Below are 27209 nucleotides of genomic sequence, written 5' to 3'. Positions count from 1 at the left end.
AGGGTACCGGATAAACAGTTCCTGACTGCTGTTCCCGACTGGTAGTACAGGGGACCTAACTCTTTGGTAGCGATTAGAGCGGCTGCTCCATCAACAGTTGTATAATATCGGGATGTTTGTAGTGCCTTGTCACGCATGGAAAGGGACCCTGCACTCGTTCCCGGTGGGCTATCCTGAGGCCACAACCCTAGTAGATGGAGGGACAGCTGATGATCTGCCTGTGTTGCATGTCTGGTGTTCTGCATAACCACTTGCTCAGCACCCCTTACCTAAACTGAACTCTTAAAAATAAAAATAACAGTACATTCAAAAATTATGCTAAAACCAGGCCAAAACTCAAACAAAAACAACCTGCCTTCTCTCTTGAGGCTCGCATTTACGAATATCCGTGAACTTAGAACTAATTTAAATGATGTTGAAGCATTTCTCCTAAAAACACCCCGGATATCTTAGTACTAAGTGCGACTAACCTACACTCCTCCATCCCTTCTTTAACATGCCCGGATACCTCCCACTCTGCCATAAGGACTGACAGATATATGCATGGGCTTGGAGTCTACATTGGAAACACCCTCTCCTTGACTAGAGAAACTAAACTAGAATCAGATGATCAAGCTTTTATGTGCTTTAGACTTAACATGCAACACAACATTAGCTACTTTTATTTTCTCTACCGCTCTCCCTCGACCCAGGACTGTACCCTAATAAACAAAGTCTCTGTCAGCATAGATACAGCACTTTCCCTCGACATTAGTGCACAAGTGCATGTGTTTGGTGACTTCAATGTCCAGCACAGCAACTGGCTTGGATTTTCTACTCACACAGACGCAGCTGGTACCACAACAAATAACTTCTCTATATCTCATTCACTATCACAGATGGTTACGTTTTCAACCCGTTTCCCAGACCAGCAAGAACATGCATCGCTTCTAGATCTGTTTCTGACCACAGTTCCCGATGACTGTAACGAATGCCCACAGCCCTCTTGAGAACGCTGATCATGCAGTGGTTGAAATCGCTATAAACTCTAGAGCCAAAACTGAAGAGCCGTTGCTCAAAACAACAAGATATTATAAAAAGGCTGACTGGGAAGCCATCAGGGACCTCATCAGGGACGCTCCATGGCAAAATATCTTTTCACTTCCTGCTGAACATTGCGCAAATGAGACCACTGAATGGTTCAAAACTGCAATTGAAACATGTTCCCACACGCAAATTCTATAGCAAACCCCACTCTCCCCAATAGTTCATTTCAACTTGTGCAGCTGCCATAGCGCAAAGGCAGCATACGTACCGCAAATTTAACACACATAAGTCCAGTTCAAACAGACAGAAGTACATAGAAACCAGAAGTAACTGTAAGAAAGAAATAGCGACAGCTAAGAGAATTTACTGAAACCACCAAAAAACGCATCAAAGCACAGAAATTAGGAACCCGTGACTTCTGGAAAATCTACAATAGTGTAGTAAATAATGGGCAGTCAACTATTCCCCCACTATCCAACAATCATGAGGTTGTTTGCTCAGCAACTGAGAAGGCTGACATGCTTGCCAGACGGTTTGCCTCCAACTTTACACTGGACTCTGCTAACCACCCCCTACCTGACTTTCCTTTGCAGACAGACGTCACACTAGACGATCTGAAAATCACCCCTGCTCAGGTGCATGCTATCATAAGAAATCTTGACACTGCAAAAGCATGTGGACCTGATCTCATCCCAGCTGTGCTATTAAAAAAGTGTGCCACCGAAGTCGTTCCAGTTCTCTCCAAACTTTACAACAAATGCCTTAATGAATCTTGCTCTCCTGCCTGCTGGAAAACTGCTTCTGTAGTACCAGTTTTCAAGAATTCTTACGATAGAACTGACCCAGTAAATAATCGCCCCATTAGCCTTCTTCCACTTTTCGCCAAAATATTTGAGACCATAATTAACCAAGCTCTAGTCCATCACCTTACAGATGCTAAACTTCTGACTGACCAACAATATGGATTTCGGCAAGCCAGTTCCACAGCAGACATCCTAACTAATCTCAGAACGTATATACCAGTCACTGGACAAAGCGGGGGAGAGTAGAGCGGTAGCTCTAGATATATCTAAGGCTTTTGACAGGGTATGGCATGAGGGTCTTCAAGAAAATCAGATCATACAGCATCACTGGAAGAATACATAACATAATTAGATCCTTCTTAGATAAGAGAAAAATCCAGGTTGTCCTTGACAGTCGTGCATCTAAACAATATGATATAAATGCGGGAGTGCCTCAGGGGTCTATCCTTGGACCTCTGTTATTCCTAATATTCATAAATGACTTCCTTGACAAAATTGTCCGAGATGGGTATATATGCTGATGACACCACGCTCTATAACAGACACGACAGGAAAACAAATGAACACATATCTAAAGAAATGGCAGAAACACTAGAGGAAGACCTCCGATCCGTAGTGGAATGGGGACAAAAATGGATGGTCACCTTCAATGCTGCCAAGACTAAGCTTGTTTCCTTCAATAATTACAAGAAACCTTCCCTACCACCAATAGCAATGGCCAAAGACTTTATCTGAAAGTACATCTTTTAAACTCCTCGACCTAACGTTCACAGGAAACACAAGTTGGAACAATTACATTGAGAACATTGCCAAGACCGCTGCGAAGAAGGTGGGTTCTCTCTACCGTGCTAGAAATCTATTAACGTCTGAAAGTATCCTATACCTCTATAAGGCCACCATTCACCCATGTATGGAGTATTGTTGTCATATTTGGGCTGGTGCATCTGTCACTAGTCTCTCGCTCCTAGACAAGGTTCAAAAGAGTCGCCAATCTGATAGGTCCTAAACTGTCAGCTAAACTTCAGCCTCTGTCACATCGACGAAATGTTGCATCCCTCTGCCTGTTCTACAAGTACTTTAACAGTGAATGATCTGACGAACTGCAAGCACTCGTGCCCCCTCGACGTAAATACCCCCCCGACAAACCCGACAAGCAGCTAAATCCCACCCCTTCACAGTAGAGATCCCTAGATGCAAGAGACCTACTCCAGTAGCTTCTTCCCCAGAACAGCTAGACTTTGGAATTCCCTTCCGGGTCCCTGCTTTCCCGACTGTTCTGACATGCAGAAGTTCAAGTGCAACGTGAACCGACATCTTGCTGCCCAACTTCCTACACAGTACCCCTGATGCTTATGTCCCTGATAGTAGCCCCCTACAACAAAGTGGCAATGTGCCTTGTTTAGGGTGAAAATGTAATAAAAAAAAAAAATTTTTAAATTGAGGAGACTGATTTTATTTTATATATTAGATAATTTAAACAAAGGCCAATACAAAAAAGATTTTATAACTTAATGTTTACCATAATGTTATCAGATCAATTACAACATCCTCCCCACCTTTCCATGGGAGATGTGACACTTTTCATTTGTGAAATAAACTTTACAATGAAATCCATTCAGGTCAATAAAAATTGGATCAAATGAGAAATCAAGTGTTCTGATCAATGTGTTACAACATTGTCTGCTGTCATATCAACCCTTGCTGTCTCATTTTATGGCAAAACCGCACATTTTGTATACAAATAAGCCATTTCTGAAATGCCTTTTTCCCTGTTGATAGCAGTATGGTCCTGTGCAGTTCTAGGAGGTCCGCCCTCTCAGGCTTTGCCTTCTGTCTTTGAGAAAGGGTTAGTTTATTGCTAATCGCCTGAGGCGCTTCTATCAGTAAAGGCATTTTTTGCAGGTCAGAGTGTTCCTCCTTCTCTGGGGGTGTTGGCTCTTTAATCCCCATGCCATATTTCTCCATTCTTTTGGAGGCGTATATTTTATAAATAAATAGTCTGTAAATGATAGTTTCTATATAATCCACAGATGAGATTCTGACAAGTACTATGACATCGAAACAGAATGAACCTCGGAGTAATATCAACTCTCTAAAGCTCTCAAATTAGGGTCTCACCACTGGATGTACTTTATAATCATACGCAGCATCTTACAACATGGACTGTTATTATTCCAGTCTTGAACTAAATCAAAATGGAACAAACAGTCAGCTATGGGTCACTAAAAAAAAATAAAATAAATAAATAAATAAAAATTTAAAAAGGTAGATATGAATGATGCATTTCTGCAAATGTAAGAAAATCCAAAGTTGCATGGGTATCGGTTTTTAAAGTTTTCTAGAGCATGTGTTATCGTTTTATTTATTTGCTTCCCCACCAAAGCAAATTAGACACAAGGTCGACCAGCTCCCCAAAAAAGGAGGCACTCTGGCAGTACCCCTCCCCCCCCCCAAAAAAAAGTAATTGCCTCAGTAAGAAGGGTTTCCCCTACATTGACCAATTAAGTGAAGTGCAGCATCAGCCCAACCAAGCTTCGTGTTATCATCACGGGTGGAGAGATGTGCTTGTTATCATCGCGGGTGGAGAGATGGGCTTGTTATCATCGCGGGTGGAGAGATGGGCTTGTTATCATCGCGGGTGGAGAGATGGGCTTGTTATCATCGCGGGTGGAGAGATGGGCTTGTTATCATCGCGGGTGGAGAGATGGGCTTGTTATCATCGCGGGTGGAGAGATGGGCTTGTTATCATCGCGGGTGGAGAGATGGGCTTGTTATCATCGCGGGTGGAGAGATGGGCTTGTTATCATCGCGGGTGGAGAGATGGGCTTGTTATCATCGCGGGTGGAGAGATGGGCTTGTTATCATCGCGGGTGGAGAGATGGGCTTGTTATCATCGCGGGTGGAGAGATGGGCTTGTTATCATCGCGGGTGGAGAGATGGGCTTGTTATCATCGCGGGTGGAGAGATGGGCTTGTTATCATCGCGGGTGGAGAGATGGGCTTGTTATCATCGCGGGTGGAGAGATGGGCTTGTTATCATCGCGGGTGGAGAGATGGGCTTGTTATCATCGCGGGTGGAGAGATGGGCTTGTTATCATCGCGGGTGGAGAGATGGGCTTGTTATCATCGCGGGTGGAGAGATGGGCTTGTTATCATCGCGGGTGGAGAGATGGGCTTGTTATCATCGCGGGTGGAGAGATGGGCTTGTTATCATCGCGGGTGGAGAGATGGGCTTGTTATCATCGCGGGTGGAGAGATGGGCTTGTTATCATCGCGGGTGGAGAGATGGGCTTGTTATCATCGCGGGTGGAGAGATGGGCTTGTTATCATCGCGGGTGGAGAGATGGGCTTGTTATCATCGCGGGTGGAGAGATGGGCTTGTTATCATCGCGGGTGGAGAGATGGGCTTGTTATCATCGCGGGTGGAGAGATGGGCTTGTTATCATCGCGGGTGGAGAGATGGGCTTGTTATCATCGCGGGTGGAGAGATGGGCTTGTTATCATCGCGGGTGGAGAGATGGGCTTGTTATCATCGCGGGTGGAGAGATGGGCTTGTTATCATCGCGGGTGGAGAGATGGGCTTGTTATCATCGCGGGTGGAGAGATGGGCTTGTTATCATCGCGGGTGGAGAGATGGGCTTGTTATCATCGCGGGTGGAGAGATGTGCTTGTTATCATCGCGGGTGGAGAGATGTGCTTGTTATCAAGATTCTCTTTCATGGATGTATATAAAGTTAAAATAAAAACTATTTTTTTATACAACTCTCTTCACTCATGTTATTTGGAAAACAACCAAGAGTATAACAAACTACCCAGGAACTTCAAGAATAACACAAAGCATCCCGCCTCCATGATCCAATCTAATCAGAAATCCTATCTTCTCGTTGAGATAAACAGACAATGGCTAAGTGGTTTAAACTGATTGAAAACCTGGGTGTGCCAAGTTCAATTCCAGTTCATCCCGCAGAAACACTTTCAAACTCATACCTTAGCTTGTCATTGTCACACACCTCTTGGAAAGGAAGTAAATAAAACAAAGAGATTTAACAAAAATAAATTTGAAATGTTTTAAAACTGAAAAAAAAAAAAAAAAAAAAAAATTTAAATACTAGCTTAATTATCAAAAGCTTTTTAAACATAATTTTCACAAGAAAAAGGAGAGCGAGTTAAAACGGAAAAAACAAAATCAATCATAACAGTGCTGAAATGGATTAGTATTAATAGTTGTAAATGTAGAAGATGGATTAACTATTAAGAATGAAGGCCAAGTGCAAAAGGTCATTTTAACACTGATGAAAACAAAAATGAGAAACTTGAAACCATTAACAATTCCATTCCATTATAAATTACGCATGTAGTTTTATGGCATATCAACTCTTCTTCTTTATTGAAATCTAAAATGATACCTACTGTTAATGTGAAAGATTTTTTCTATACAGTTATTTGGACACAAATTAGTATTTTACTCATAGTGGAGAGGAAATTGTGGGTTTATACCTGCACCCCCCCCCCCGCTTCACATGGAAATCATAAAGCTAAATAATGAACTTTTTAAAACCCATCAAAAATGCATATACAGTTTCATCTCTCTTGATCATCAGCATCATCATCATAGGGTTTTACACAATCATGTGTTGGATGGTTTTTAGAAATGGACTTCCAAATAAACCTATCCCTAGGCAGGATTTTATTTATCTCTCTTTCTCTAAAATCTACACATATCACTTCATCCCAGGTTTTCCTTGCCTTTTCCACGTCTGACTCAACCATTCATCCTTTCAATGTGACCAAACAAAATCTCCTGTTTTGTATACATCCCTCTATATTGTCATCAGATTTTTCACTGAAAAAGTAAATGAAAATAAAAACCAGCGATAATTGCGAGACCAGTAATCCAATTTAAAACTTCGTCAGTAAAGCTAAAAAAAATTAAAGAAATAAAAATGAATTTAAAATTTATCAATCACAGTTTATGTTGATGCATGTAAAAATGTGCGACTCATAACATTTAAGTATTTTAACATCTGTATTATTCGAACTACTATTCTAATCTTGTTATTTTCATAAAGTTTCAGTAGACGTAACCTCCAATCTTCTTTGAGTGCGTCCTTTTGTACTCCAGGACCTATATGGAATTTGACATATATAACATTAAAAAAAAAAAAAGTGATGTTAAAGCGTGATTAATGTATTGACACTATTAGATTGTATCATCGTGTTGAACTTTTAATCATACCTGGTCTCCTTGGTGGATGCAATAATAACGATCTATAAATAGCAAGTTTCAAGTATTTAAAAACTAACTAGTTTAAATAAATAATATTTTATACATGGGTCATACAGTATAATCATGTTGACACACCGGTTCTCATTAGATCACCAAAGTTAAGCAACGTTGAGTCTGGTCAGTACCAGATAGGTGACCATTTAAGAATACCAAGCACTGTATGAAGGAGGGCGTCGACACCTCCCTGCAAGAACAGCAAAAACATGTCACCATCTTTCCCGACTAAGATCTACATGAAACTAGATATCACTTGTGCATTTAATATTCCCTTGACATTTCTCTTTTGGAGGAAGCCAGTTCAACCTATCATGGGAGAATGCTGCTGGCATATATACGTCATCACATGAACACACTGGTTCGCATTAGATGACAAAAGTTAAGGGATATGGAACCTAGCTAGTACAAGATGGGTAACAATTTGGGAATGTTACACGCTGTATTTCATCTCATTGCCGGGATATACATGCGGTTGGAGACCTCTTGTGAATTGGATAATCCCTTTAAACTTCTTTTTTTATACAGTCAAACCAGGGTTGAATACAAGACTAAGTATTACCAGTTTGTCATTTTGTTTGCTGTTTTCAACTCACCATCTTTTGGTTGCTCAGGTTTCAGTTTGAAATATCATTTTCATTGATAAATGCACAGCTTGAATGGACGTATCTTGTTTTAGATGTTTACATATCACGGAATGCATTGTGATTATTTTTTTTTTTTTTTTTTACTTTTTTTTTTTAAATAGGATTTTTAATATTTTTTCTTTTTCTACCAATGTACAGTTGTTAAATGTGCAACAAAACCGACTAATGACCTGGGTGTGCTTAGTTCGAATCCAGTCAGTTCCACAGTACCACTTTCACTTAGGGATGTTAGCAACCTTCATGTGGTTCCTCCTGCACAAATACCAACAACAGAATAAAGATAGTCAACAAAGCTGCACCGTGTTGATTCACACAAATTTACTATTTGTGATTTCAAGTAATAAATTAAAAAAATTATAATTCAAGGTAATTTTAAAAGTCAAAGTGAAAGATTATAATTTATGTGGCTGAAAGATGTATTGATGCAATTTCTTATTTTAGTCACACAAATCATTACAAATTGAAAAGAAAACACACATTCGAGGAGATTATTTTGTAATATTTTGTTCTCCTCACGTTCACTCTCCACATAAGTAGCAACTGTCCATCTTTTTTCTCTAACCAACTGCAAAATCACACACAAATTAGATGTCACCAAAAACCAGCAATCTGCCAGCACCTACATTTTGTATAACCACATTCTTGTATCGGAAAGGTTCCAGATTTGTGCACCACTGTTTTCCTACATCGACCACATGCCAACCACGACCGCTTATTTCTCTGCCGTTTACCACACAAAGTTACATAAAAACTTCAAAAAAAATTAACTGGATTCACAATTTTACATTTAGATGATACTGATCTATACGATGCAGATTTTTCCATGCAAAAATGGTAAATCCTATTCTCATCTTTACAAATGCTTTTCAGTAAATTTGGAGCAAAGAGGATAGTGTTACATTACACTTATGTAACTGACATGTTAGCATTTTGATTTTAAAAATAAATTACAAACTGACAAGTTGGTGCATAATATATAGTAATTAGTGATAGGACGATTGCAATATTTTCCTGATTCTGATACAATTACCGATTCCATTCTAAATTACTAATTCTGATTCTTTTTTTTTTTCATTTTTAAATATAGATATCGGAAGAGTACCACACACAAAAAAAAAAAAAAGTAATATGTGCAAACATAAAAATATACTTGTGGATGGTGATTTTTGTCTTTAAATCAAATATTTATCATTTCATCATTATACAAGGAATAAAAAAAATAAGTTTTAAACAAAAAAAAAACAAATAAAACAATTAAAAGAACCTGTTTTGGCATCTGAAAATAGATTCAATTTTTTTTTTCTGATGCGGATTCTGATTTTTGATACTTGTTCAGATACTCCAAAAAAGTTTTAGTTTTTTTTTTTTTTTGTTGTTGTTTTTAATTATTCTCAATTCCAACTAATCGTCGCAACACCAGTAGTGTTAAAAAAAAAAATCAATGAAAAATGTCAGATGTGCAGTGGTTTGTCGTATAAGTCCGGCCAATTATGTTCTTTGTATTTTAAAATATTAAAAACTAAAGTTAAGATAAAAACAAAGAACTCAAATAAAAATTAATTCTCAATTGTTTTTTTTTCTTAATCAGCTATTCAAATATAATACTATCAAAATTCCTAATGACTAAATTCTACAGCATTAATAAAAATCCTTTACAAAAAAAAAAAGAGTTAAGACTTATTGTAAGTATTAAAATAATCTCATTCCATCAGCCTTCACTTGTGAAGCTCGAGCACAGGTATGGATGACCTTGTTCAATCGTATAAAAGGGACGGTTGAAAAATCTTATCTATTTTTGGATTATATGGATTAATTTTTAAATTGGATTTTTTGTACTAGCTTTTTTAAGTCTATAAATTGAAACTTATTCAAAGTTTTTTGGGTTTTTTGCCGACGCCTATTTTTATTTTTATTTAACAATTCTTATTAAATTATCAGACAGTTATGTTTCTTGGGCTATAATTGGTCAGACGTTATGCCTCCAAATTTTTTAATTTTATTTTTAGGTTTATTGAAGAAACTTTTTTTTTTGTATAGAAAGCATTATGGTTATTTGTCAAAAGAAAAGTAAAAGTTAATAAAATAAAATTAGTTGGATTATCAGTTTTGCAATTGATATTTTCCTTCTTTTAAAATAAATATTTCATTTTGAATAATCATTTTATTGAACTACATGTTATGAACAAGGAGATATAATTCAAGTAAATTCCTTCCAGAAAATAATTTATCCAGATTGGGAATTTTTTTTTTTTTTTTTTGGAAGAAAATATAAAAATTGGGACGGTGTGGGGGCAACATAGTTCCTATTTACAATGCCCCCCCCCCCACGGGACAGAGTTAGACATCAGGGTCGTTTTTTTAACATGGAGAAAAGGAACAAAAATTAAAAATCGTCTCAGTCGTGAAGGACTTCTCCACTGACAGAGGACAAGAAATTGAAATTCAGCATCTGAAGAACAGATACTACACTGTGATCTCGGTCGAAAGGCCAGGGTGGGGACAACATAGTTAAAAAAATATATATATGCAAGTAAACATGCATAGTATATTTAAATGTGAATGTCTAAAGATAGCGCTAGTACGATAAATTTCTACTTTAGATAAAAAAAAAAATTAAGTAGAGTGGAATCTGCCAATTAGAATTAGAGCAAAAACTATGTCCCAGCTGCCATCTCATCACAGTGGTAACAGAAATTCGATCAACTGATTCTCCCAACAGAGTGAATGTACTGTGAGGATTGAGAAACATCCCAGCTATATTACAAATGCATTAGAAGGCAATACAGAGTATGATGATACTACCATCAATTTTGACGTATTAGGTCTGCCACAACAGCTAAGTTGTTCGAAAATCCACACAGATAATTTGTTTATAGTAGTGAAGGCTTTGTGCAGAACCAACCACACTTTTTGGTACAACTACCAATCTTCTTCGGTACAATAACTGCCGCAAGAGAGAGCAGACAGTAGACTTTAAATTTTTACAGAGTATTCCTTCTCCTAGACGCATGTCCTAACGAAGACTGAGGATGTATCTCCAAGTAGATTAAACGTGCCTCCAGATATTAACCTGGAAATTTCTACGCCCCCAGAGTGGGCCGAGTAAGTACAACGAGCAGAAAAGAAAAATATCAATTTACATAAATGTAGCAAGAAGATTTACAACTTATTCATGTGACTATAACTAACAGCATTAACCCTAAGTGAGTGTAACTAGTTTCCCCTCGAAGGAGGAAGTGTCCAGGGAATATCAAATTCACAAGTGCTCCTCAATATATCCCGGTTAAGGGAGATGACAATGTAAGGTTTTGGCAGTTCTTGCAGGAAGGAGTCAACGTCCTCCCATTCCCAATATTCTCAAAAGGTCACCCATCAGCCAGGCTTAACATTGCTTTATTTTGTTGATTTAAAGAAAACTGGTGTATCACGTTATCTACACAAAACATTTTTAAATAATAACATCGCCACCCACATGTTGAATTAGGCGTTACACGTCTCAAGGGTTACAATTTCCCATTACTGTTTTCGCATTTTTGAAAAATTAAAAGATTTTTCTGTATGATGAGATAATGTTACCTGCAGATTGATGTAAAACAGTTTGACTATCACAGATATGTCATATACATATATACACACTAAGGTTGGTTAAAAGTAATTCCCACAAGTTTTGAATCATTTTAAAATCATCTTATGAAGACTAAAATCAAGATATGATGCTACTAAAACTATAAGGATTGTAGATATAAGTTTTAGTAGCTTCATATCTTGATTTACAATTTTGATCAAACTTTTGATTTTGATTCTAAAAGATGCCTTAAATTTAAGGCTTCAGCTCACGAAAGCTTGCTTAATTGGTGTCTAATGGATATGAATCAGATTCAATGCAAACCTAATATATTTTAATTTTCTAATGAGAAGTTGTGTTCATATTTTGCCTCCTAAAAATCTTTAAAATACTTAAACTGTAATTTAGGGAATATGTATTAATTGATGTCTAATATTTATTAAAATTTCACAAAAATCAAAAGGTATCTGAATTTTCAAAGGGCTTCAGTTCTCATTTTATCCTCTTTACGTAAAACTAAATTAAATATGGCCCACATTTGGCTTATTTACCCCTAGCAGTTGTAGCAAAAGTCATAATGATCGATTAATTAATTAGATTAGGAGCGAGTCCTGTACATACAAAGATAAATCTATACACATACCTTATATAAATATTTTTAATAACCAATCAAGATATACGGATGAAAGTTTTGTAATTACTTTTTAAGCATACAGTGTACTGATCCACTTAGTCAATGATGGAATGGGGGTAAAAATATTGATTGTCAGAAAATAAGAGATAAGGGGAAAAAAAAAAAAAACAGAACAGATAAGAAATGTAAATGAATGAAACTAAGGAGATAATAGAATAGTGGTCTGTGTCAGGCATAATCGTTTTATCCCAAATATTTAAAAAAAATATATATATATATATATATATATATATATATATATATATATATATATATATATACTAGCCACAAATACAATTGTATCCTTTAAGCTGTATAAATATATGCATAACACTAAAAAAAAAAAAAAGAAAAAAAAATACAATTAAAATAAAAAATATAGCCCCTATTCCACTACCTTTCTTCTTTATTTATTTTCTTGCACTATTTGTCTGGTTAAAGTTTACTTGCAACAGGCCAATCTAACATTGAACTCGATTTGAAGCCAGAATCATAATCCACAATTACCGAGTTAGTTTCATTATTATTTTTTTAATTACTAAAACGTTAAGTTGAAAGATTTTTTTTTTTAAATTATTGTTCTTACAAAATGTTTTCTCAGGTTGATCTGGCAAAATGATGAAGTAATGGTTCCTTGAGAAAGATTTAAAGTATCACAACTTCTGAACCGGCAGCTATGCCAAACTTTAGTGAAACAAGCGTCTTCAAAATTTGTACATCGAATGTCTCAAACAAAAATTCGTGTCAAAGGCCGATATTTATTTGGCCTCATTTACTTTAAACTGTGCTTGAACATTGCCAACTGTATTGTTAAGGAGGATTAACTAACCAGAGCATAACATGTGCTTGGACAATGCATACGTCTGTTTAAAGAGCAAAATTTAGTAATAGTTCAGTATGCTACCTCCCATTCTGATTAAATACTCGGACTGTTTACGACTGTTGATTTGGCATTTATTGGAATTTAATTTTTCTTAATTCTTGTGTCAATTTCTGCTAGCGTGAGGGTAGAATACCAGTCTAAGAATACACACACACACGTGTGTGTGTGTGTGTGTGTGTGTGTGTGTGTGTGTGTGTGTGTGTGTGTGTGTGTGTGTGTGTGTGTGTATTCTGCTCGGATGGATTAGAGGGGATTGCAAATTGCATTGACTGAATCTGTTGCAGATATTGATGGCATGGAACTAAAACAAAAGCAACTCCTGTCATGGGTGTGTGTCAGAAGCAGAGATGCGTCATTAAATTCTTAGATAAAAGTGCATTAAGAATGGTAGTAACCTTGTAGAAAAATAAATTCTGGAGCACAAAAATCTTTTCGCAGCACTTCAACTTTTGGGACGATTCCAATATTTTTTTTCTGATTCTTAAAAATCTATAATTATTTAACTAAAAAGTTATTTTTTCTTGATTACCGTAAAAACACATTTGTGATGGGGGGGGGTGATCTATAGATTTTAGTTTTACTGGTAGTTGAAAATCAATAAATATTTTATTATTACAACCAGCAGTGGAAGATCTTGGTTTAAACAGTCACATAAAAAAGATAAAAGGAACCGTTTTTAGCATTGGAAAATAGGCACAAAATTTTCCGATTCCCATATCCCCAAAGTCCCGATTCTTCCGATTAATTGTTCCAACACTAATATATACACATGCACAAAAAAATAAATAAATAAAATACATACTCCTCTTATCATAGAATGGAGGATGGTGTATGTGTCTATAATCACTTTGACATAATGGTTCTCATTAAATCACTGAAGTAACATATCAAAACTAAAAGCTTTGGAATACAAATCACATCATTTGTTGGTAATTTTTTTTTTTTTTTTTTAGAATAAAATAGATAATACAGATTGTTGATTATCTCGTTTCATGCATGATTATCGAAAAAGCAAAGATTTTCAAAAACGTAGACAAATGTATTGATCAACGCATAAGTAATCTATCAACTTTTATATTTCTTTTTACTAAAACAAAAAATAAAATAAACCAACAAACAAGGGGAAAATGTTAACATCTGACCAGATAAAATGCAACAAAAGTCCGTTTTAATGTTAAAAGCACTGAGCCTTTCTATAGACCATTTTTCCTAGCACCAAGTGAAGAGTTAAAAAAAAAAAAGGTGAAATTATCGTTGGGATCCTAAAAGCAACACTTCTTTATGACCTATTCAATATTATCACTTATTTCAACTAGAAAGACCTTTCTTTAATTGGTTTTAAGGCACAGGATAGAAAATCTATAGTAGAGCCGGAGTTATGCAATTTCCAAGCGTACCTCTCCTAAAGTGGCAAGAAGTCTAGGACAACTGTAAACAGTGCCGAGATAAGCAGAGAAAAGCTAGTGTTAGAGTGTTCCTTCGAGACTAGTTGTACAAATTATTTGATCTTTGGCTGAAGGGTGGCTACGTGGATCCATACCTTTGTCAAGGATATTAGTGAAAGTGATGTGGAACAGGAATATAGCATGCTAAGCTCATGTTTGTAACCAGGACACTACGCCATATACACACATGCATACAATATTATTTGGTATTACCCTAGATGGAATGAAATACATTTTCTTTTGCCTCCAACCCATGTTTTAATATATTGTTTAAAATTTTTATTTCTTCCAATTTATAACATTCAACTTCTGAGGTGAAACAGAAGCGTATAACCTAATTTATTGGAGTGAAACAAAATGCATATATAGTGACATTTATTAAAATTTTGAATTCTTATCACCGTAAGACATACTTGGTGATTCCCAGGAATCAATAAGAATCCTTACATATTCTTGCTCCAAACCCTGGACTCCATATTGCTATTTTCTATTCTAATTTATTTTATAATTTTCATAATTCAAAATTATAAATTAAAATGTATTTCCTTTTTAGGTGGTCGATAAGATTGTGTTTTCTTTCATCAAAATAAAATACACTTATCCAAATTAAGCTCGCGATCAGATAGACAGCTTCAATAGTCAATAAAGATCCTGGGTTTGAATCTCGAAGCCTGTATGTTTGTGTAAAGCCACACTGATGAATATTTAAAACACATGAAGTTTGTTTGTCTGTTATAGGCATCGATATGTAAGCAATTACAAAATTCAAACAAATTTCAATAAAGATTTAATTTTACAAGGAAGCTAATGGTATTCAAATTTTTCTGAATCTATCTGGGGGGGGGGGTCATCAGAGTACAATTAACGATTTTAATTGCCACTTACTAGAGATACAAACATCTATCATAAAAGCAGACAATTTTTATTAAATAAAACGAGGAATCCAATTTGGATTATGCAGACTACTGTTCTCATCTTCAGTATTATTCTCATAACGTTTCAGCCGATGTAACCTTTGGCCTCCTTCAGGTGTATCTTGTTGAACTTGAGAATCTACACAGAATTTTTAGCAGAACCCTTTATTTAATCCACGGAAGTAGCATGCTCTCGTTTCGTCAACCATGATCAGATAGAACTTAAATAATTTGCGATTGTATTCTAAGTAACATCCACACTTAAGACTGAACCTTCAACCTGCAGAAGAGTGTCACTTAGAACTAAATTTTATCTAGTTCTTTATCCGCTACATCTTCTGAGGAATCCAATGTTTCAGTTCATTTTGTACGAGTGCTTGTTTTGTTTTTGTTTCGTTGTTTACATTAATACTGCAAGGTTTGTATATGTGCCATACATCTTTAAACATCAAAGAGAATACATTACTTTATTTTAGAAATTAAAAACAGATAATAGTAATATGGTGTTAAGGGAAAGGAGCAAAAGTCCACAAAGTTCTCATTACTTGTCATATAGCGTCCAGAACTTTTTATAAACGAAAACCCTTTGCCAAAGGTGCCTTCATTTGAAAGGAAGTCACAGCACAACTATACCAGCTATTTTTATGCCCAGTACGAAATACTCATTTCTAGAAGGGATAGAATTTCTCCACATTAAAATATGGATCTTATGCCATAACTTTGACTTCGTCGGGAAGCACAACAAGTAAATAAAAGGAAAAAAAATATTCAATTAAATCTAGTTTTACTATTAACAAAATAACTATGTACGAATTTCTCGACTACATGTAACTTACATAAATATAAATTATTATTAATAATCATATGTATGTTCAAATAAAAAAAAAAAAAAAACAAAAACAAAGGAAAACTAAGATATAAATATTAAAAATCCCATAAAAAAAAATGTAAATATGTCTATATTTGGGATTATTTTCCAAAGCCTCTGTAAGCAATACGTCTTTACCCGAACAACATCAGGAAAATATAATCTGAATAATAATTATTCTTCCCTTCTACAAAAACACACACACACTATCGCTGAAGCAGGGTATGAACTGGAATTTGCGAGTGTGCGTTATATTCTGAATCGCGTCATTTGTCGCCAAGTAATAAATAATATTTTATATATTAATAGGATAGCGTGTGTGTTATTATTTTGCAGGTCACGTTTACATTCCAGTGACTGTCGTTTAATTGTTATGGTCTTCCATCTCTTGTAATAAATAATTTTACCAAGAATTCTTCATAAGTTTTGGTTTAAGCTAATGCACCAAAGTCATATGGATATATATTTTTTTATTTTTGAAATTGCAACTTTATGATATATAAAAATCGATAGAACATTAACAAATATATAATATATACAAAATCTGCAAGAATTAAAATATCATATTTAAACGTATTTTACGGTCAAGCGACTCCGGGCATCCCTGCTAGCTTAGATAAATACTTTTTCAGTTTTAACAAAACAGCTACAATAATATCAGAGCGTTTCCATTTAAACTGAACATCTACAGAATGCCAACATCAATATATTTCATATAAATGAGTCCCCTGTGGAATTTCCACAGGTCCCACTAGTTAGAAATAATTAGAATAAAAATGAAATTTATAGCTACCTGTTTTTTTTTTATGCAGGTTGATCAAGGTAAATCCAAGGTAATAATAACAAATCCAGGTGTTAAAAAAAAATTAAAAAAAAAAAAAGACAGCACGCCCAGGTTAAAGAACTTGAGGCGTGTTGCAAATGTCAGTGTTAAAAAAAAATAAAGAGAGAGACAAAGAAAATCAAAATAAAAGTGTTTTCAAAACTAATCAAAATAATAATCAAGTGGCTAATGAATGGATGAAGGTGAAGAAAATAAGAAAAAAAAAGGAGATTTAATAATATTGTGACTCACTCCATTCGTTCTCGGCCTACAAAGTCCAGATCTTGCTCCTGCTGCTGCTTACCTATATACCCCGGGTGGAAGAGGAAGGGGTAGGGTTTTAAGTCGCGGAAAAAAAAAAAAAAAAAAAAAAAAGAAAAGTGTATAGATATATGTACGGCAGGTCGTCTTTACCTGTTACTACTGAATTAAACAGACTTTAAACGCATTCTTGGCATTCCACAAACTTCGCTAGTTTTTATTTTTCTCTCTCTAAAAAAATAAAAATTGATGACCTACCAACAACTTATTTGTGTTGAAAGAGACAGCTCTTTGAGGTTACACATACAAATGGGGACAACTGTTTTTCAAAAGAAGAATACAACAATAAATAATAATTTGTATTAATCCGACTACTTGGATGCTAATCTAACAACGTTTCGGCTGGGGTAACCTCCGGTCTTTTCTCAACGTGCGTCTTATCGAACTCTGGAATTTGTACATAATCTCAAACGGAACCCTTTAATTTAATCCACAGCCATGGCTGTTCCGTTAGCCATGACTGCGCAGAAATCTTAGCTAATCTGTATTCATGCGAATTATGTGAAATTGCAAAGATGAATAAAACATTGCAACAAATCTGAATCGATTTCAGAACAAAAATCGATTGTTTAAAATTGCTTGATAGAAGAAAAAGATGACGCAATTACTCGTCTTGAACTTTGTAGTCAAGCGTAGATATGTTATGCAGCTGTCAAATGTGATGGTATGTATTTCTCTTCTACTGTGAGAAATATCACAAGGGTCAGTCGGAAAGTGGGACTAAAAAGTTAACGCTCTTAAGGAGACACACTCTGACCCCGGGGAAAAAAATGTCTGGGCATTCCCCAGTAGGGGCGCCTCAGGGTATTAGAAATAAACTAACCCCTTCTCAAAGAGAGAATGCAAAGACAGAGAGGGTGGACCTCCAAGAACTACACCGGATCAGCATCATACAACAATCAACAGGGAAAAGGTCATTACAGTTCTAGACTTGATTTTGGTGCCAAGCTAAACCTCAGTGGCGCCAAGGCACGAGCTGCCAAATGTGATTCGTTTTGATATGGACCTTTGTATTCAAGATATTTAACCAGTGCCAAGAACGATTGGCTTCTAAAACTGTCAACGAATTTCGTCCGATCACATGCCTGTTGTTACGTTTCAAAACAAGAACAATAGTTCAAAGAATCCAAATACTATGAAGGTCGTTTCAAAAGTAAAACTTTTTTTTTTTTTTAACTCAAAAAGTTCAAGAGCTACGAAAACGAGAGTGGTACCATTAAAACGAGCGACCTTTTGTGTTCTAGAATTTATTTCTCTACATAGTCGCATCATTCTCAATGTGTTTTTGTCAGGAATTCAATGATGCATTGATGCATCTATTTCTGACGCACATCCATGAATTTTTTTTTTTATTTAAAAATGTTGCTTTAAGAGTTTCACACCGTTAATATCTGCAATAAAGAGATGAAATTTTCAAGTCATGAATACATAAGTTCAGTAATCATAACAATGCAATTTGCAATCCTCTCTGATAGATCAAGAGGAATCTGACTACAATATGTCCGTCTTCAAGTCCAATGTAAACAAGTTCTTGATGAGCCGTTCTCCTTAAGTAATCCAATCTACCAAATTTACACTTCTAACGATTACTATATTGTCGTTTTGACCAATGTACCCTCTATAACCTTATCCTCGAGTGGCCTCTGGGCCTTGATAAAAGGTATTACTTTTGGTGTGACCCTCGTAAGACTGCTGATATCAGTTGCATTTTTATCTTTCCACTGAAGAATGTATTTTGATATACAAAATACGAACGGGGGGAGGTGCAAGCAATGATAAACGTGTAGTGGTTGTAGTAATAGATTGTGTAGTTACATTTGGGATTTCAATTGAAGGATTTATAGTATGTTTGCTAGATAACCATAGGTAGATCCCTTTTCCCTTATAATATTTCATCTTTTTTTTTTTTTTCACTTCTTTGCAGGTTTATTCATTTGTTACTTATGTAAATGAATTTTATTTTCAATTCTTAACTTGGTTGTTTTAACTTGTCTCTTGCTTGCTCGTCTTTGTTCCTTACCTTTATAATATTTGAACTAGAGAATTTCCTTTCTCTCGTATTCTTTCGTTATCCGGCCGGGGACCCCCATCCCCCAGGAGCCAATTCTGGATTTTTATTTTATTCTTGTCTCACACACATACACACGCTGCTGTAATCCAAATCACGATGGTAAAGTGTGGCAATATATCGCGATGCCTTCATTCAGTCTCGAAAGACAAAGGATACCCCCGGTACGGGGCAGTTGCGCGTGTAATTGTGAGGCAAGGGTTGTGCAATCACCAACCACACCTCTCCTGAATCGACACAGAGTCCAGTGGCAAGGAAAAGTCCAGGACAACTGGAAACAATGCCGAGATAAGCGGAGAGCACATACAGCACCTGGAAGTCCCAAATGGTCACTCATTTAGTACTGACCAGGTTCAACATTGCTTAACTTCAATGATCCAGCGGGAACTGGTGTGTCAACGGGATTATGCTGTACATATAATACACACACACACACACATACATACAATATAATTATCCATAGACATGAGGAGGGGGGGGCGGTCGCAAAATTTGTTTAAATATATTTTAATTTGTCCAGATTTCGTATATATTATTATAGAGTCGTGATTTCCAAAGAAAAAGAAAAAAAAAGTATTTGTGTGCCATCAGCTAGAATCGAAACCGAAAGCAAAACTGTAGCATTCAAAGCTGGTGACGTTACCACTTTACCAATGTGACACGCATATAAACTGATTAAAAATCAACTAAAAAGAATGTACAAAATGTATAACGATTTTTTTCAATTTTGACTCCTTGAAACTAGCTAAAGACCTATAAAAGAACGATCCATAAAAAATCCAATCATTTTGAGGCCCCTAGCACTGCTCTGCGACTATTAGTTTCGGAAGAGAAAGAGTTTCAAAATATGGATACAGACAGACAGTTTTATAAATTAGATTATTCAGACATGTTTCAGCATTTTATGGCTTATCAGTGTGGCTGAATCCAATGAGATTTAAAACCGCAAACCCAGTGAATGAACTCCGCCACCTTGTCAATATCGCAAAAACAAAAATTACAACATTTCTATAAATGTATATAAGTCCTCCCCACTTTTCGAGTTTAGCACCATCTTAAATAATATTGCCTGCTACAATTTAGTGTAATGCAAAGCTCTTTGCAAATAAAAAAAATGAAGAACTGCCGTGTAGCAGTCCATCTCTCTCTCTCTCTGTCATATATATATATATATAAAGTGAACGTGTGTGTGTGTGTGTGTGTGTACATTTCCCTACGCAATAACCGTCAATTTTAAGTCTACAGACTCGAAATTTGATATACGGAGTACTGAGATTTGGAAAAATCTTTGTAATCCGTTTCGGCCAGAAATTTGGCTGTTAAGAGGTCAAAGTTCAAAGATTTGACCTTTGAGAACTCTGTCAAACACCTCTGTATAAACACTTGAAATTCTAGATATAGGTTCCTTGGACATGGATGTAACTTAACTTGATTTGATCCCAAAACAGTAAATATTAAGGTGTCATAATAGGAGTCAAAGTTAAAAAAATTGACTGCTTCTTTTTTTTTTTTTTTTTTTGCTCAACGTACACCTCCAAACACCCAGGCAACGCTGGGTTGAAATGCTAGCATTTACATAAAAACATTGCGATATCACTTACCAACAGTCTAGTCCTGTTAGTCAATCAATAGAAGAGTAAATTGTCAACTGTAGGCTCCATACCTGAATGAGGATGAATGCTTGTCTAGTTACACTGAAGAGATGTCATACAGTTTTGCTGTATGTTTTTATATATATATATATATATATATATATACACACACACACACACACACAGTGAGGTGAAGCAAGTCTTCTATTTTAGAAAATGTTTAATAACTGCTTATTTTCTTGAAAAAAAAAAAAAAAATTAGTTTCTTTCATTTCTATGTGAAAGTTTTATTTTATCATTTGTACCAAATTGCCAAAAAATAAACATCTGTTTTGTCCAAAGACTTGTTTCACCTCAATCTATATATTTATATATTGTACTGACCAGGCTCAACATTGCTTAAATTTGGTTAGTATTAAAATGGGTGACCATTTCAGAATTCCAGATGCTGTATGTGCTGTCCGCTTATTTCTGCATTGTTTCCAGTCAGTCTTAGGCCTTTTCTTGCCACTAGCCCCAAGCAGTGCCGATTCAGGAGAGGTATGATCAGGGATTGTGCAAGCCTTGTCTCACAATTACACACACAGCTACAGGAATGCCCATTGTCTCTTGAGATTAAACAGAGGCATGTATATAATATTGAGCAACAGCTAGTAATTTATGACTTTAAAATGAGCGTCTGTAATGATGAGATGTATGCAAATGTGATTACATGCAAATCAGGCAAAAAAGTCAATAACATCTTTAAGTGCTAAGAATTTGTTAATGTTAATTACTATGCTAGACATTTGAAGAGTTTTGTGATTAGTTTAATAATATTTGTTGTGAGATGTCTAGTTTTGTTGTAAATATCTTCAAGAATTGGAATAGATTAATATAAAGTAAAAGGTTCTTCAGTCGAAAAATGGAGTTTTCATTAAAAAACAATAACTACATGTCAATTTCAACTAAAAGCAATGTTACCTACCCAATTGTCAGGTTACAATTAGTTTAATATTACATAAAAAAAAGAATTTCCATGATGGAATTAAAAATTGGTTCTTGGTTTACTTATGAATATCATATGAAAATTTGGTAAATTTCGTATTTGTGTGTGAGATTATATATATATATATATATATATATATTAGTAAGTTATAAAATATATATGGCGATTAAGCTACACTGAATATTCCGCGTTTCATCCACTCTAGGAGTCTTCAGCATGAAGAGTCCTAGAGTGGATGAAACGCAGAATATTCAGTGTAGCTTAGTCGCCATATATATTTTATAACTTACTAACTAGCTCTAATGTGTGTGAAGAACGGTCTCTACCCTACTGTCAATTTTTGGTCAACAGACTTGAAACTTGATATGTAAAGGATTCGGACCCCTGGAACAAACTTTTAGTTTTTAGCCAGTAAAAACATAGCTGCTAAGTGGTCAAAATTACAAAGTTGAAACATAAAAGGCATAAGTTGATTTACATAAGTCCTTTATGTATGCGCAAATATACATTTATGTGTTGAATTGTGCTAATTTTTAAAGTTTTGATATCCATTTGCCCTTAGGTTATAATGGTAGCGAATACTGCTGGAGAGTTAAATTTTTGGTTTCAATTCTAGCTAATTGTATCCAAGGCACATTTTATTTTTAAACATTTGAAATCACTACTATATATAACATACAATATAATAATCAATAGAGAATTAGCTCTATAATGATAAATACGAAATTTGCATAGATTAAAATATATTTAAGTGTATTCTATGACCGGACAAGTCTGGGCAGCGTGCTACTGTGTGTATATATATATATACATATACACACATACACACACCTCGTTAAAGTTATTCAAGATTGATAACTAATGAATTTAACAAGGTTATTAAAAGTGCTCAATAAAAAGAGCAAGATATATTTTTATTAATATGAACAAATTTACATAGTAGCATGTCCAGTGACACGGCTGTTTCGGACAAATGGTCGGTTAAAACCATATATATATATATATATATATATATATATATATATATATATATGAAACATTTGCTAAAGAGTAACCCCGCTTCCCAATTTTTTTAATCTCAATATATTAGTAAAAATAATTTTTTTCATTTCATAGGACGTCTGAAAGATTAACATTTTAGTATTTAAAAAAAAAAAAAAAAATCCCCGGGGGGGGGGGTAACAAGAAAAGCTAGCTATTCAACAACAAAAATAAACTATTTCCAGGCAGATAATAATTTATATTTGTAAAGTCGTTAATTGTTCATTAATCTTTCAACACAAACAACCTGATCTGTGGCATAATAGAAACTAAGTACTAACAGTAACAAGACATTGAAAACATACAAGTTATCTTTTATCACCTCGGCACAAACTTGACCCCACTATCACTAAACTGGGTGCGGTTCCTCCAGTAACTTAAAGCCACAACATTTATTCTGACATTTTATTTAAAGGAAATATCCAGCATGAACAACAGATGGCACTTGACTCATTAAAAGAGTGGGAGTTTCGCAGTGGCATATATTCCAACTGAGGCGGAACTACAAAAGGCAACGTGTTGCCTTATCAACAGTACAAGTGAACACTTCTTGCATGTGATTGTTCAGATTGTGATTTCGAGATATTTTTTCAATAAAATGACTGAAATGATTCTAGTTAAGAGTAAAATGGACAATTTCTATAGTTTTAGACTAATGATGACCAATGACTCCCATTGCCTAATTTTATTTACAATGTAAAATTTTTAATGGATAGTAAATAATTTAAAGTGTAGTATCTGTTCTGTCAGCACGGCAGAGTGCTTGTATGAGGCAAGTTAATTTTAAAGTGTTTTCTTTCTTTGCAGGTTAAGAGTTTTGGTGGCAGCAACCCCCCCCCCCCCTCCCAACAAAATTTGAATTATAAAAAAAGGCCTGAGCATGCGGAGTCTTTACGAGTGAAAAGTTAAAAATTTACTTTCACCATAACTAATGTTTATGCAAAATTTTTAAAAAATCCCAGGTGTGACTATTGAGAAAAGTGCAAACAAATGAATTGACAAACTATTTGGGGGGAATTTTACCCCTATAATGACCCCTAGGGAGGCAACCAGAGTTATCCTGGAAAATCCGTTCAGCCAAAAGTTTACTTTCACCATGACTAATGTTTTTGCAAAATTTCAAGAAAATCTAAGGCATGGCTATTGAGAAAAGCGTGAACAAACGAATGGGAGTGAATTATTAAGTCCAATCCCTCCTTTGTTGAGGGATCAAAAATTATGTACCTATGTTACTTAGTGTTTCTTAGAATATACATTCCAAAATGTATAATGATCCAATTATTAGTTTAGGAAAATGCACTGTATACACACACACACGCGGATCTGAATTACTTCGCAGTGATATTTTTTTTTTAAACAAATATGAATGACAGCACAATTTATTTTATGAGTAGATATCTTCTTATTAGACGTAAATGTGATGAACAAGCTGTTGCATATTTAAGCTTTTTTATTATTTTTTGTTAACTAAGGCTGAGGAGTGAGACAAAATACATTTCTTTTCCAGAAGTGAACAAAAAAAAGTTCGGTTTTATTAGAGTAAGTAAAAATTGAAGTGATACATTATGAAAAAAATGACACAAATGAAACAATTTATCAAATGGTGGTCAATTTTTTTTTTTTTTTTTTTTAATATCACATTTACAAATATTTAAGTATTCATAAATGACGACCATTACTTAATAAGGACACTAAGATCTTAAATATTTTATTTTGATTATTTTTCACTCATTTTTTCTTATTATTAAATTCTATGACCTAAGAAAAAAAAAGTTGAATTTGCAATCTTAAACATTTTGTCTTTATATAAACACACTTGCACTTTTGCATCATGTTTTGTATATTTTTTAAAGTACAGTAGAACCCCGAGATACGCCATTAAAAATTTGTAATAAAAGAGTACAGTATATAATACACATGTATATAATCAAATAACATAAATAACACCTTAAGGCCGGAAAAATACTGTAATCAGGGTCCAGAAAAACATTGTATTCCACATCGTAACGTGAAAAAAAAAAAAAAAAAAAAAAAAAAAAACTATATCCTAGGGCCACTGTATCCCGGGTTCTACTGTAATGCCATTTTTCTCTCAATGTTTAAACTGTCTTGTCCAAGTGCATTCATTGATTAATTTTCATTTAGGTGATATTAAATTTGTAAGGTGATTAGGAGGGAGACCAGACGTTATCCAGGATTAGATAAGGATCAACAAATATTCCACCCTACTTCTGTCTTTTTTTTTTTTTTTTTTTTTTTAAATCATGATCATCATCATATAGCTTAACGTTCATTTTACAAGCTGGTATGCATTGAACAACTTTAAAAAATTGATTTATAAAATAATCTATCCCTAGCCTGATATTTATCCCTCAGGTCCATCTTGATCACTTCTCAGATTTTCTTGACCTTTTCATATAAACTTAACATCTTATGATTCTGAATTTTTAAGATGAGAATTGATTATTCGTATTTGGATTCTTTAGACTACTGTTCTCATATGGAATATTATTTTCACGACGTTTCGGTCGATGTAACCTCCAACCTTCAAGTGTATCTTGTTGAATTCTGGAATCTACATGGAATTTCAATCTGACCTCTTTAGTTAATCCAATCATGGCCGACGGAACAAGAGCATGCTACTCTTGTGAATTAAATAAAATGTTCCAGATTCTTGAATGTGAAAAGATACACCTGAAGGTTGAGGATTAGGTCGACTGAAACATTGTGGATTAACACTCAAAATAAGAACAGTAATCCAAATAATACAAATGTTCAACATCTATTAATCTGAGAACTATCATACATGGATATGCTAGAAATGTTTTGAATAAAAAAAAATAAAACATTTTAAAAACGTTTTTAATTTTAAAATATAAAACTTTAGCAAAATATTTACTTATTAATGCAAATAGATTACATGTTTTAATTTTCAAATATATTTTTCATATATATATATATATCTTAAATATATTTTAGAGTTTTTTTAACCTTGATAAATGATGAATCATCTATTATGCAAAAGAAAAAAAAAAGGAGAGTAGGGCATTTAGACAAGGTCACAAATTCTGACCTCGATGTAAGATTACCTTTTATACATTGAAGTTGATTTTAATGCTGTACTTAGAAAGTGCATGATGTTTAGCAATGCTTATTTTAAATGATTTGAAATAAGCCAAAAGAAAAGAAAAACGTTAGCGTGAGAATACGAGCTAAACAGAATGAAGTCCAATTTAATATTTTGGCGCTTACCATCTCGAAAAATGGCAAAGTATAAAATGTAATTTGTCACAATCAACATACCATAGTTTAGCAAAGGTCTTGGAGAAAAACAAAAAACACTGGCGGTGGTATTTTTGTGTTCACTATTTTTATAATAGCATCAAGCAAAAAAAAAAAAAAAAAAGTAATCAATCATGCTTAAACGGCCATAATTCACTGTCAGCCGGATATGACGTCATACCATTAGACTAAAATAAATTGTTCATTCTGATTAGCTAGTAAAATAGTCAGGGAAGTTCGAATACAAAGTTAAATGTCTCCTCCCTGAGTAAATGTTACAACCATGTGCCGCTTCTCCCAACATTTGGTTGTTGTAGTCGTCTTCATCTTGTTCTGACTGCGTCGTCCTGGCGATTGCCAATGGTGCTTGCACTGGTTTACAAGTACAGAAAAAGCAAAACAGCGCAGACTAACGAGAGAATGCAAAATCTAATACATACAAATAAATCAGTCATTCTCTGAGGGTATGTGCGATATAATCACGGAAAGTACCGCCGCCACATTCAAGTTTTGATGTATTAGCTAAGACCCAATTGAGATAATTTGTCTATCATGGCATTATTGTCATTACTTAATGTGTCAGCTAATCTCACAATCTGATAAATAGATCCTGAAGCTTGTCTGCCTCTTCAACTCTCTTGGAGACCTTCTCAAGCCACAAACTACCTTGAATAACCCTGACACTTAAATATATTATTAGAAATCATATGACCAGTCTTTTGTTTTAGTCACCACCATCTCTGACCAATAGAAACTGACTACATATGTGCTCTTTTTTCTTGGCCACTCTCAGCTGACTATCAATCCTATTTTGATCGCTTTTGTGCACCTTGTTGAATCATTTTATATTCGCTATGGTCTTGACTTTGGAGGGAGGAGTGTGAAGAGTCCATAGCATCACAGGCAAATGAACACGTGTAAAACCAAAACTATTCATTATACATTTTTGAATGCTTAATTTAGGAGTGGGCGAATTATAAAGTATCTGTT

General features: G+C 34.8%; 1 protein-coding gene across 8 annotated transcripts in view; it reads right to left on the bottom strand.

Moving 5' to 3' along the window:
- LOC145260467 (protein kinase C and casein kinase substrate in neurons protein 2-like) overlaps nt 1-27209 on the bottom strand; it is a 198973-nt gene that overhangs the window by 100889 nt on the left and 70875 nt on the right. The window contains exon 1 of one of the 8 annotated variants that reach the window (XM_080118550.1): nt 17180-17217. The exons of 5 other annotated variants lie outside the window; for them this stretch is intronic. The gene's annotated coding sequence lies outside the window, so the exon portion shown is untranslated. Of the gene's footprint in view, nt 1-6574; nt 6667-16897; nt 17218-27209 lie in introns of those variants that run through there. 2 more of the 8 variants (XM_080118548.1, XM_080118551.1) reach the window with 2 other exon arrangements.

Source organism: Euprymna scolopes, chromosome 36 (genome assembly GCF_053919585.1).
Source record: "Euprymna scolopes isolate OS-2025 chromosome 36, ASM5391958v1, whole genome shotgun sequence".
Taxonomy (NCBI): domain Eukaryota; kingdom Metazoa; phylum Mollusca; class Cephalopoda; order Sepiida; family Sepiolidae; genus Euprymna; species Euprymna scolopes.
This window is presented reverse-complemented; position numbering and strand designations above follow the sequence as displayed.